This window comes from Elephas maximus, chromosome 11 (assembly GCF_024166365.1).
Source record: "Elephas maximus indicus isolate mEleMax1 chromosome 11, mEleMax1 primary haplotype, whole genome shotgun sequence".
NCBI classification, from domain to species: domain Eukaryota; kingdom Metazoa; phylum Chordata; class Mammalia; order Proboscidea; family Elephantidae; genus Elephas; species Elephas maximus.
This window is the reverse complement of record NC_064829.1, coordinates 60,466,001-60,475,988: the sequence shown is the minus strand read 5'-3', so window position 1 is coordinate 60,475,988 and position 9,988 is coordinate 60,466,001.

The following is a 9,988-nucleotide window of genomic DNA, read 5'->3' as shown; positions in this document are numbered from 1 at the left end:
ACAGCTGCTAACCAAAAGGCTGGCAGTTCGAATCCACCAGGTGCTCCTTGGAAACTCTTTAGCAGTTCTACTTTGTCCCATAAGGTGGTCATGAGTCAGAATCGACTCAATGGCAATGCGTTTATTTGGTTTATTTGGTTTAATGGAATTCTTTAAATGTCCTTTTCCTCTCTCAGTTTTAATCCATAAAAATTTCAAGACAGTGTGTTAAAACTGCTCTTTCACTAGGTAAATATCCACACCTTCTCATTTTATAAGGTCCTGTTCGCTTCATATAAACTTAAAACAAATGTTACTTGTCATTTTTTATCTAAATGACTAATGGGTGTTTTTGGATGTGACCGTGTTGGGGGAAGTTGGGGAAATAAGGCTGCTAAACCACCTTCCAAATCTAAAATTCTTAGGATTAATCAATCTATTCTGGACGAGAGGAGGGGATTGAAATTAAGCTTCTCCCCCTGTAGCTTGTGAAAGCCATTTCTTTTCCTCTTTGTAAATTTTGGGACCTTTCCCCATCTGGTTTCTGGCATCTATCCCATTCTCTGTGATTTCTGAACGATTACCAGCAGGTTGTATGCAAACCGTCATAGTTTTTAGAGCAGAAAATTTCTTTTCCTTGTAGGTGAAACAACAGGCTTTAATTTCACTTTACCTAAATGCCACCAAAGGAAAGAAACCATTTAATTATTCGTCTTTTAAAACATGTTTTTCATTGCATTTGCAAAGGTTTACAAGGAATACATCTAGTGCTTAATTGCTTGTAGCTCGGGAATACAATTATTCTTCGGGAGTCTACCAAATATTTATTGTGATTTCCTCAGCCTACATTTCAGGCTCAAACCACAAAGATTGAAACTAATTGAGCCCAAACCCCAAAGCTATTAAATGATGGCAGACTGGTATTCAAAAACACTGTTATGTCAAGCCTTTGACATGGGGGGAGGGGTGTTGTTAATGTATTTTTCTGTGCTGCTAGAAGAAAACTGATTGACAGAATTCATTCTTTGCCACATAATTATCTACTTCTTTGTTGACCCATCTGGTGCCCTTAACAGAGTGTTAATACCATCATAAAACAATCAGATTAAATTGGTCTTCTGGTGATCAATGGCTAATATGTCTTCATAAAAACTATTCTTAGATTGTATAGCCTTTCCTATTAAAACAGTGAACAGAGCACTAGATATTGACAGAGCTTTCTGCAATATTTGGGTGTGTGGACTAAAGATCATAGAGTCTTTTGGCAACTCTTTGACAGACAACATTTTTTACAGAGCTCTATTTAAACTCAAGGACTCCTGGGTAACCCCTTGCTTATCCCGAACATTTATTACAAATATAAAATGGCCCATCCTGAGCTGGTTTTCCACCTGATTCTATTTAAAACCACACAGAATCTCTTATTATTAGAATAAAGATCTTCCTAAGAGGAAGTAAAGTAAGGAATTCTAAAAGAAGTTAACGGCCATGATTGTTAAAGCAAGAAGAACAAGAAAAGTAGAGCACAAGCCAGCAAGTTTAGAGTCCCAGAACTCAGCTGGACAAAGGCCTTACGCTGCAAAGGAGATAGCACTTGCCCATAGGGACCTCAGAGATTCAATCTACAGGAGGGCTCTCTATTTCCATTCTCAATACCTTGATTTGGAATCTCATCTCTCCTCCCTAGACCTTAACCTGCAGAAAGTTCATACAGACCCCTCTTCATAATGCACAGATCTGATAACTTTTCTCTCCTGTCTGAACTTCATTGATAGCTTCCCATTGTTGTTGTTATTGTTAGATGCCGTCGAGTCGGTTCCAACTCATAGCGACCCTGTGCACAACAGAACGAAACACTGCCCAGTCCTAAGTCATCCTTACAATCGTTGTTATGCTTGAGCTCATTGTTGCAGCCACTGTGTCAATCCACCTCATTGAGGGTCTTCCTCTTCTGCTGACCCTGTACTCTGCCAAGCATGATGTCCTTCTCCAGGGACTGATCCTTCCTGACAACATGTCCAAAGTATGTAAGACACAGTCTCACCATCCTTTCCACTAAGGAGCATTCTGCCTGCACTTCTTCCAAGATAGATTTGTTTGTTCTTTTGGCAGTCCATGGTATATTCAATATTCTTCACCAACACCACAATTCAAAGGCATCAACTCTTCTTCGGTCTTCCTTATTCATTGTTCAGCTTTCACATGCATATGATGTGATTGAAAATACCATGGCTTGGGTCAGGCACACCTTAGTCTTCAGGGTGACATCTTTGCTCTTCAACACTTTGAAGAGGTCCTTTGCATCAGATTTGCCCAATGCAATGCATCTTTTGATTTCTTGACTGCTCCTTCCATGGCTGCTGATTGTGGATCCAAGTAAAATGGAATCCTTGACAACTTCAATCTTTTCTCCGTTTATCATGATGTTGCTCCTTGGTCCAGTTGTGAGGATTTTTGTTTTCTTTATGTTGAGGTGTAATCCATACTGAAGGTTGTGGTCTTTGATCTTCATTAGTAAGTGCTTCAAGTCCTCTTCACTTTCAGCAAGCAAGGTTGTGTCATCTGCATAACGCAGGTTGTTAATGAGTCTTCCTTCAATCCTGATGCCCTGTTCTTCTTCATATAGTGCAGCTTCTCAGATTATTTGTTCAGCATACAGATTAAATAGGTATGGTGAAAGAATACAACCCTGACACACACCTTTCCTGACTTGAAACCAATCAGTATCCCCTTGTTACATAGATCAACTGCCTCTTGATCCATGTAAAGGTTCCTCATGAGCACAATAAGTGTTCTGGAATTCCCGTTCTTCGCAGCGTTATCCATAGTTTGTTATGATCCGCACAGTCGAATGCCTTTGCATAGTCAATAATACACAGGTAAACATCTTTCTGGTATTCTCTGCTTTCAGCCAGGATCCATCTGACATCAATACGCCTACAAGGAAGACCAGTTAATACCAATTTACGCACCATCACTAGGGTCAAAGATGAAGAAATAGAAGATTTTTATCAGCTGCTGCAGTCTGAAATTGATCGAACATGCAATCAAGATGCATTGATAATTACTGGCAATTGGAATGCAAAAGTTGGAAACAAAGAAGAAGGATCAGTAGTTGGAAAATACGGCCTTGGTGATAGAAACAATGCCGGAGATCGAATGATAGAATTTTGCAAGACCAACGGCTTCTTCATTGCAAATACCTTCTTTCACCAACATAAATGGTGGACCTCACCAGACGGAACACACAGAAATCAAATTGACTACATCTGTGGAAAGAGATGATGGAAAAGCTCAATATCATCAGTCAGAACAAGGCCAGGGGCCCACTGTGGAACAGACCATCAATTGCTCATATGCAAGTTCAAGCTGAAACTGAAGAAAATCAGAGCAAATCCACGAGAGCCAAAATATGACCTTGAGTATATCCCACCTGAATTTAGAGACCATCTCAAGAATAGATTTGACACATTGAACACTAGTGACCGCAGACCAGACAAGTTGTGGAATGACATCAAGGACATCATCCATGAAGAAAACAAGAGGTCACCAAAAAGACAGGAAAGAAAAAAAAGACCAAGATGGATGTCAGAGTAGACTCTGAAACTTGCTCTTGAGCATCGAGCAGCTAAAGCAAAAGGAAAAATTGGTGAAGTAAAAGAACTGAACAGAAGATTTCAAAGGGTGGCTCAAGAAGACAAAGTAAAGTATTATAATGACATGTGCAAAGAGCTGGAGCTTACCGTTATGTACAATATAATGTTCAGGTTTCACATGAAGGCATTATGATCTTCCATATTCTTGTCTCTACCTACGGTTGACGGATCTAGTACTGCATCCCTGATACACTCAAAACTTTAACCACCCTAATATACTCACTGGCTCTATAGCTTGCTAAGCTCTTTTATGCCTTTATCTCTACACCATGAAGTTTTTTTCTGTTTCTAACTCCCTTCTGCACAGTTTTCTTTGTTAAAGCCTATTCAAAACCACTTTAGAAAACAGTTTGACATTATCAGTTAAAGTTAATCATATTTATATCCTATGACCAACAATTTCATTCTCAGATATGTACTCAAAAAAATGCATACATGTGTACATTAAAAAGCACATAGATGAAATGTTCACAGCATTGTTGTTTGTAAGACTCAAACACTGGATACAACTAAGTTTTCATCAATGGCAGAATAGACAAATACATTACAGTATGTGTGTGTGTGTGTGTGTGTGTGTGTATATATATATATATATATGGAAACCCTGGTGGTGTAGTGGTTAATTGCTATGGCTGCGAACCAAAGGGTCGGCAGTTCGAATCTGCCAGGTGCTCCTTGCAAACTCTATGAGGCAGTTCTTCTCTGTCCTATAGGATTGCTAGAATTCAGAATTGACTTGACGGCACTGGGTTTGGTTTGGTTTTTGGTATATATATGTGCACTTTTTTTTTTCTTTTTCATTTCTTAGGGCTGCAGGAACAAAACACCACAAAATGCCTTCAACAAATAGAAGTGTATTGTCTTACAGTTTTGGAGGCTAGAAGTCTGAATTCAGGGCACCTATAGGGCTATACTCTTTCTCTTCACTCTAGGAGAAGATTCTTCCTTGTCCCTTGGAGCTTCTGGTATTTCTCGCAGGCATTTCTTGGTATTCCTCGCAGGCATTTCTTGGTATTCCTTGGCTTTTAAATGCCTCTTCCGATGGTGTCTGTCTTTTCCCTGTGTGACCCTGTCTCTGTGTCTGTTCTCTCCTTTTTAAGACACCATCAGAAGAGATTAACCCACCCAACTCCAGTATGAGGACCCCTGGTGGCGCGGCGATTAAGAGCTTGGCTGCTACCCAAAAGGTTGGCAGTTCAAATTGTTAACTGGTCACATTTTTAAAGAAAGATCTTATATCCAAACGAGGTCACAGTCATTGGTTAGGGCTTCATCATATCTTTTTAGAAGACATAAATCATAACACCCAATAGAATACCAAGAAGCAATGAAAAATAATGAAAAGCTTCAGTTTACAACATTGACTACTCAGAAAAAAAAAGTCAAGTGAAAGAACTCATATTGCATAAATCCATTTATATAAATTTTAAATACAGGTAAAACTAGTCTGTGGTATGAAATGTTGAGACAATGGTTACACTTAAGGAAGAAGGAAGGGTACAGATTGGGAGGAAGCTTGATGGGGCTTTTGGGTACTCAAAATGTTTTCACTTCTACTTCAGATTAATTCATTGGCCTGTACATTTAGATATGTGCACATTTCTGTATGTATGCTATACATCATGAATTTTTTTTTTAAAGTCGTATTGATTTTTCAAAGTCAAGATCAAGTATTATCTTTTCCATAAAGTCTTGGCTGGCTTCTTCCAGTCAGAAGTAGTTGCCTCTTTTAGTTCCCTTTATGCCTGATTTTTCTCTCTTCCAAGGTGTTTAACTAAAATGCTTTAAATTTCAGGCATGATTATAACTTGTATGAATCAATCTTATTAAATGAATCAAGAACATGGAGAAAATGAGAAAGAAAGATGTGATGATTCCCTCATGTCATCTTTGTTTAATTCTGGAGTTTGGTTGACCACTCACCATAACAATGATACATAATTGTCCTGACCAGTTCCTTCTACTGAAGTCAAATCCCTCTCCCTCCAACCTGCTCCCTATCCAACTGTGCACTGGTATGTTTTGGTGAAGCAGGTTCAAATATGGTGTATGTTTCCAAATATTAGAAAGCAATGAGTAAAGCCACCTAGCAAACTAAACACGTCACTACTGGGTGAGGTTGTGTCTTCAAAATTTTCACAGGAGCATGGTTCATGAAAACTAGCTAAGCCATCTCCCAGAACTCAGCAGTGACATTCAGTCCTCAACTTGAATTTTCCAGAGGCATAGAGTGAAGCTGTCAGCAAACCAAGATTATCAGGAACTCTCTCTATTGCTCATATCCTCAGAATCAACCAAACTTCTATGGTAAAATCTATCTCAACTACCTCTTATAATCCCATGTGGCTATGATACCAGCTTCCCAGGGGGATTTTTAAATTGCCTTGAAGCCTTTTAGTCTTGACCCTGTTTCCTAGGGCAAACAGCTCTCCTGGGGCTGGGTTTTTCATGTATTCATTGAGCAGTCCTAGACTGCTGTGCTACTTAGTTCTCTGTGCTTAGGTCTATATCCCCTCCCAGCCACCTCCCCCTCCACACACTTACATATTATGAGCTTATGAAAAGACAAAAAACAACCCATTGCTGTCAAGTTGATGTCAACTCAGTGACCTATCCTCAGTAAGTTCCTAATTCTCATAGAGTTAATTCTCAATTCTATGATAAAACATATCATCCCCCACAGTACTTTGTCCACTGTAGTGTTTTTCTGGACCAAGTGGATAAAACATGAACAGTATGAAAATCATTTTCATTCCCCTGGCTCAGTTTTTCAAAGTATATGGACTAGAATCTGAGTCAGAAGATGCTTGCAGCTTTTAAATGTCCCAATTACATTTTTTTCTTTACTCAATTCCAACTTTAAAAAAGAGGGAGAGAGAGAAGAGAGAGACAGAGATACAGAGACATACAGAGTGACAGAGAAAGAGAAAGTGAGAGGGAGAAAGAGAGGGACAGACAAAATGAGAAATGTTCAGTCTTTCAACAATATGTGTTTCATATACCCCTTGCTCCCTACTAATGTGTCACAAAGTCCTCACTGACCGTTACTCCTCTTATGGATTGAATTGTGTCCCTCAAAATGTTATGCTGAAGTTCTAACATGTGTACCTGTAAATAGGACCCTGTTTAGAAACAGGTTTATCTTGTTATGTTAAAGAGGTGACACCAGAGAAGGGGGATCCTAAACCTAATCACTTGTGAATGACATCTTATAAAAAGAGCAGAATAGACAGATTCGGAGGCGGGGCCAAGATGGCGGACTAGGTGGATGCTACCGCGGATCCCTCTTGCAACAAAGACTCAGAAGAACAAGTGAATCGATCACATACATAACAATCTATGAACTCTGAACAACAAACACATACTTAGAGACAGAGAACGAACAAATACGGGCAGACAGCGATCGTTTTCAGAACCAGGAGCCAGCGTACCAGGCAGACGACCTTCGGAGCCCGATCTGGGGCAGAGCCCAGGGGGGCAGACAGCACAGACAAGGGGCCCGGCCCTACCCCCCGAACTCATCCCGGGAGGGAGCCTGGCCGATTGGCGCCGGCGGCGTAGCGGCACACCCAGTGGGAGAAGCACCCGGGAGGCAGTGACTGATCTTGGAGCGGGGAGAGCAGCGTCCCAGCCGGGGAGCCGTCCAGCCGGGAGTTTAGCGGGAAGCGGGCGTGGCGCGAGCGTGGGGATCAGCTATATTTTCCTAAAGCGACCCCGGGGGGAGGCCCAGACGTTCGTGCGGGCGACGCCCATCCGGTTCGCGCGCGGCGCACCGGAGGGAGAAGTCCCTGGGAGGAAGTGACAGGTCTCAGAGCAGGGAGAGCAGCGTCCCAGCTGGGGAGCCGTCCCGCTGGAATTTTGGCGGCGCGGGCGGGGCGTGAGCGTGGGGAAGAGTCATATTCCCCTTAATTGACCCCGGGGGGAGGGCCCAGCCATTCGTGCGGGCGACGCCCACCCAGTTCTCGAGAGCGGTGTGGCTCACCGGAGGGAGAAGTCCCCGGGAGGAAGTGACTGGTCTCAGAGCGGGGAGAGCAGCGTCCCAGCCGGGGAGCCGTCCCGCTGGGATTTTGGCGGGCACGGGCGGGGTGTGAGCACGGGGACCAGTTATATTTCCCTGAATTGACCCCGGGGGCAGGCCCAGCTGTTCGTGCGGGCGACGCCCACCCAGTTCGCGCCAGCGGAGCGGCGCGCTGGAGGGAGAAGTCCCCGAGAGGAAGTGACAGGTCTTGGAGCGGAGAGAGCAGCGTCCCAACCGGGGAGCCATCCTGCCGGGATTTTGGCAGGCGCGGGCGGAGCGTGAACGTAGGGAACAGCTCTATATTCTGAGGTGCTACACTCCTAGCTCTCTGATCCCTCCCCCACCCTCCCCAGGCGGCTCCATTAACATCCGAATAGCCTGAGCCAGAGGGAGAATTCAGATATGGACCTGACTGCATTTTTTTTTAGCTGATTACCTGGAAAAACTAGTTTCCCAGTGATGGCTCGGAGACAGCAGTCCATATTAAACCACATAAAGAAACAGACCATGACAACCTCTCCAACCCCCCAAACAAAAGAATCAAAATCTTTCCCAAATGAAGATACAATCCTGGAATTATCAGATACAGAATATAAAAAACTAATTTACAGAATGCTTAAAGACATCACAAATGAAATTAGGCTAACTGCAGAAAAAGCCAAGGAACACACTGATAAAACTGTTGAAAAACTCAAAAAGATTATTCAAGAACATAGTGGAAAAATGAATAAGTTGCAAGAATCCATAGAGAGACAGCATGGAGAAATCCAAAAGATTAACAATAAAATTACAGAATTAGATAACACAATAGGAAGTCAGAGGAACAGACTCGAGCAATTAGAATGTAGACTGGGACTTCTGGAGGACCAGGGAATTAACACCAACATAGCTGAGAAAAAAATCAGATAAAAGAATTTTAAAAAATGAAGAAACCCTAAGAATCATGTGGGACTCTATCAAGAAGGATAACTTGCGTGTGATTGGAGTCCCAGAACAGGGAGGGGGGTCAGAAAACACAAAGAAAATAGTCTAAGAACTCCTGTCACAAAACTTCCCTGACATCATGAAAGACGAAAGGATATCTATCCAAGATGCTCATCGAACCCCATTTAAGATTGATCCAAAAAGAAAAACACCAGGACATATTATCATCAAACCTGCCAAAACCAAAGACAAACAGAAAATTTTAAAAGCAGCCAGGGAGAAAAGAAAGGTTTCCTTCAAGGGAGAATCAATAAGAATAAGTTCAGACTACTCAGCAGAAACCATGCAGGCAAGAAGGGAATGGGACGACATATACAGAGCACTGAAGGAGAAAAACTGCCAGCCAAGGATCATATATCCAGCAAAACTCTCTCTGAAATATGAAGGAGAAATTAAGATATTTACAGATAAACACAAGTTTAGAGAATTTGCAAAAACTAAACCAAGACTGCAAGAAATGCTAAAGGAGATTGTTTGGCCTGATGACCAATAATATCAGGTTCCAGCACGATACAAGATCACAAAACAGAACGTCCTGATATCAACACAACTCAAATAGGGAAAGCACAAAAAAAGCAAATTAAGATTAATTCTAAAAAATAAATAAAGAAACAAAATAATACACATAACAGGGAATCATGGAAAACAATAGATAAATGATCACAATAATCAAAAAGAGGGACTAAACATAGGAGGCATTGAACTGCCAGATGGAGAGTGATACAAGGCCATATAGAACGATACAAGTTAGGTTTTTACTTAGAAAAATAGGGGTAAGTAATAAGGTAACCACAAAAAGGAATATCAATTCCATAAATCAAGAAAAAAGCCAAGAAAAACGTAACGACTCAACTAACATAAAGTTAAACATTATGAAAATGAGGATTTCACAATCTGCTAAGAAAAACGTCTCAGCACAAAAAAGTATCTGGAAAATGAAATGGCCAACAACTCACATGAAAATGCATCAAAATGACAGCACTAAAAACTTATTTATAATTACACTGAATGTAAATGGACTAAATGCACTAATAAAGAGACAGAGAGTCATGGACTGGATAAAGAAACACGATCCGTCTATATGCTGCCTACAAGAGACACACCTTAGACTTAGAGACACAAACAAACTAAAACTCAAAGGATGGAAAAAAATATATCAAGCAAATAATAAGCAAAAAAGAAGAGGAGTAGCAATATTAATTTCTGACAAAATAGACTTTAGACTTAAATCCACCACAAAGGATAAAGAAGGACACTATATAATGATAAAAGGGACAATTGATCAGGAAGACATAACCATATTAAATATTTATGCACCCAATGACAGGGCTGCAAGATACATAAATTAAAT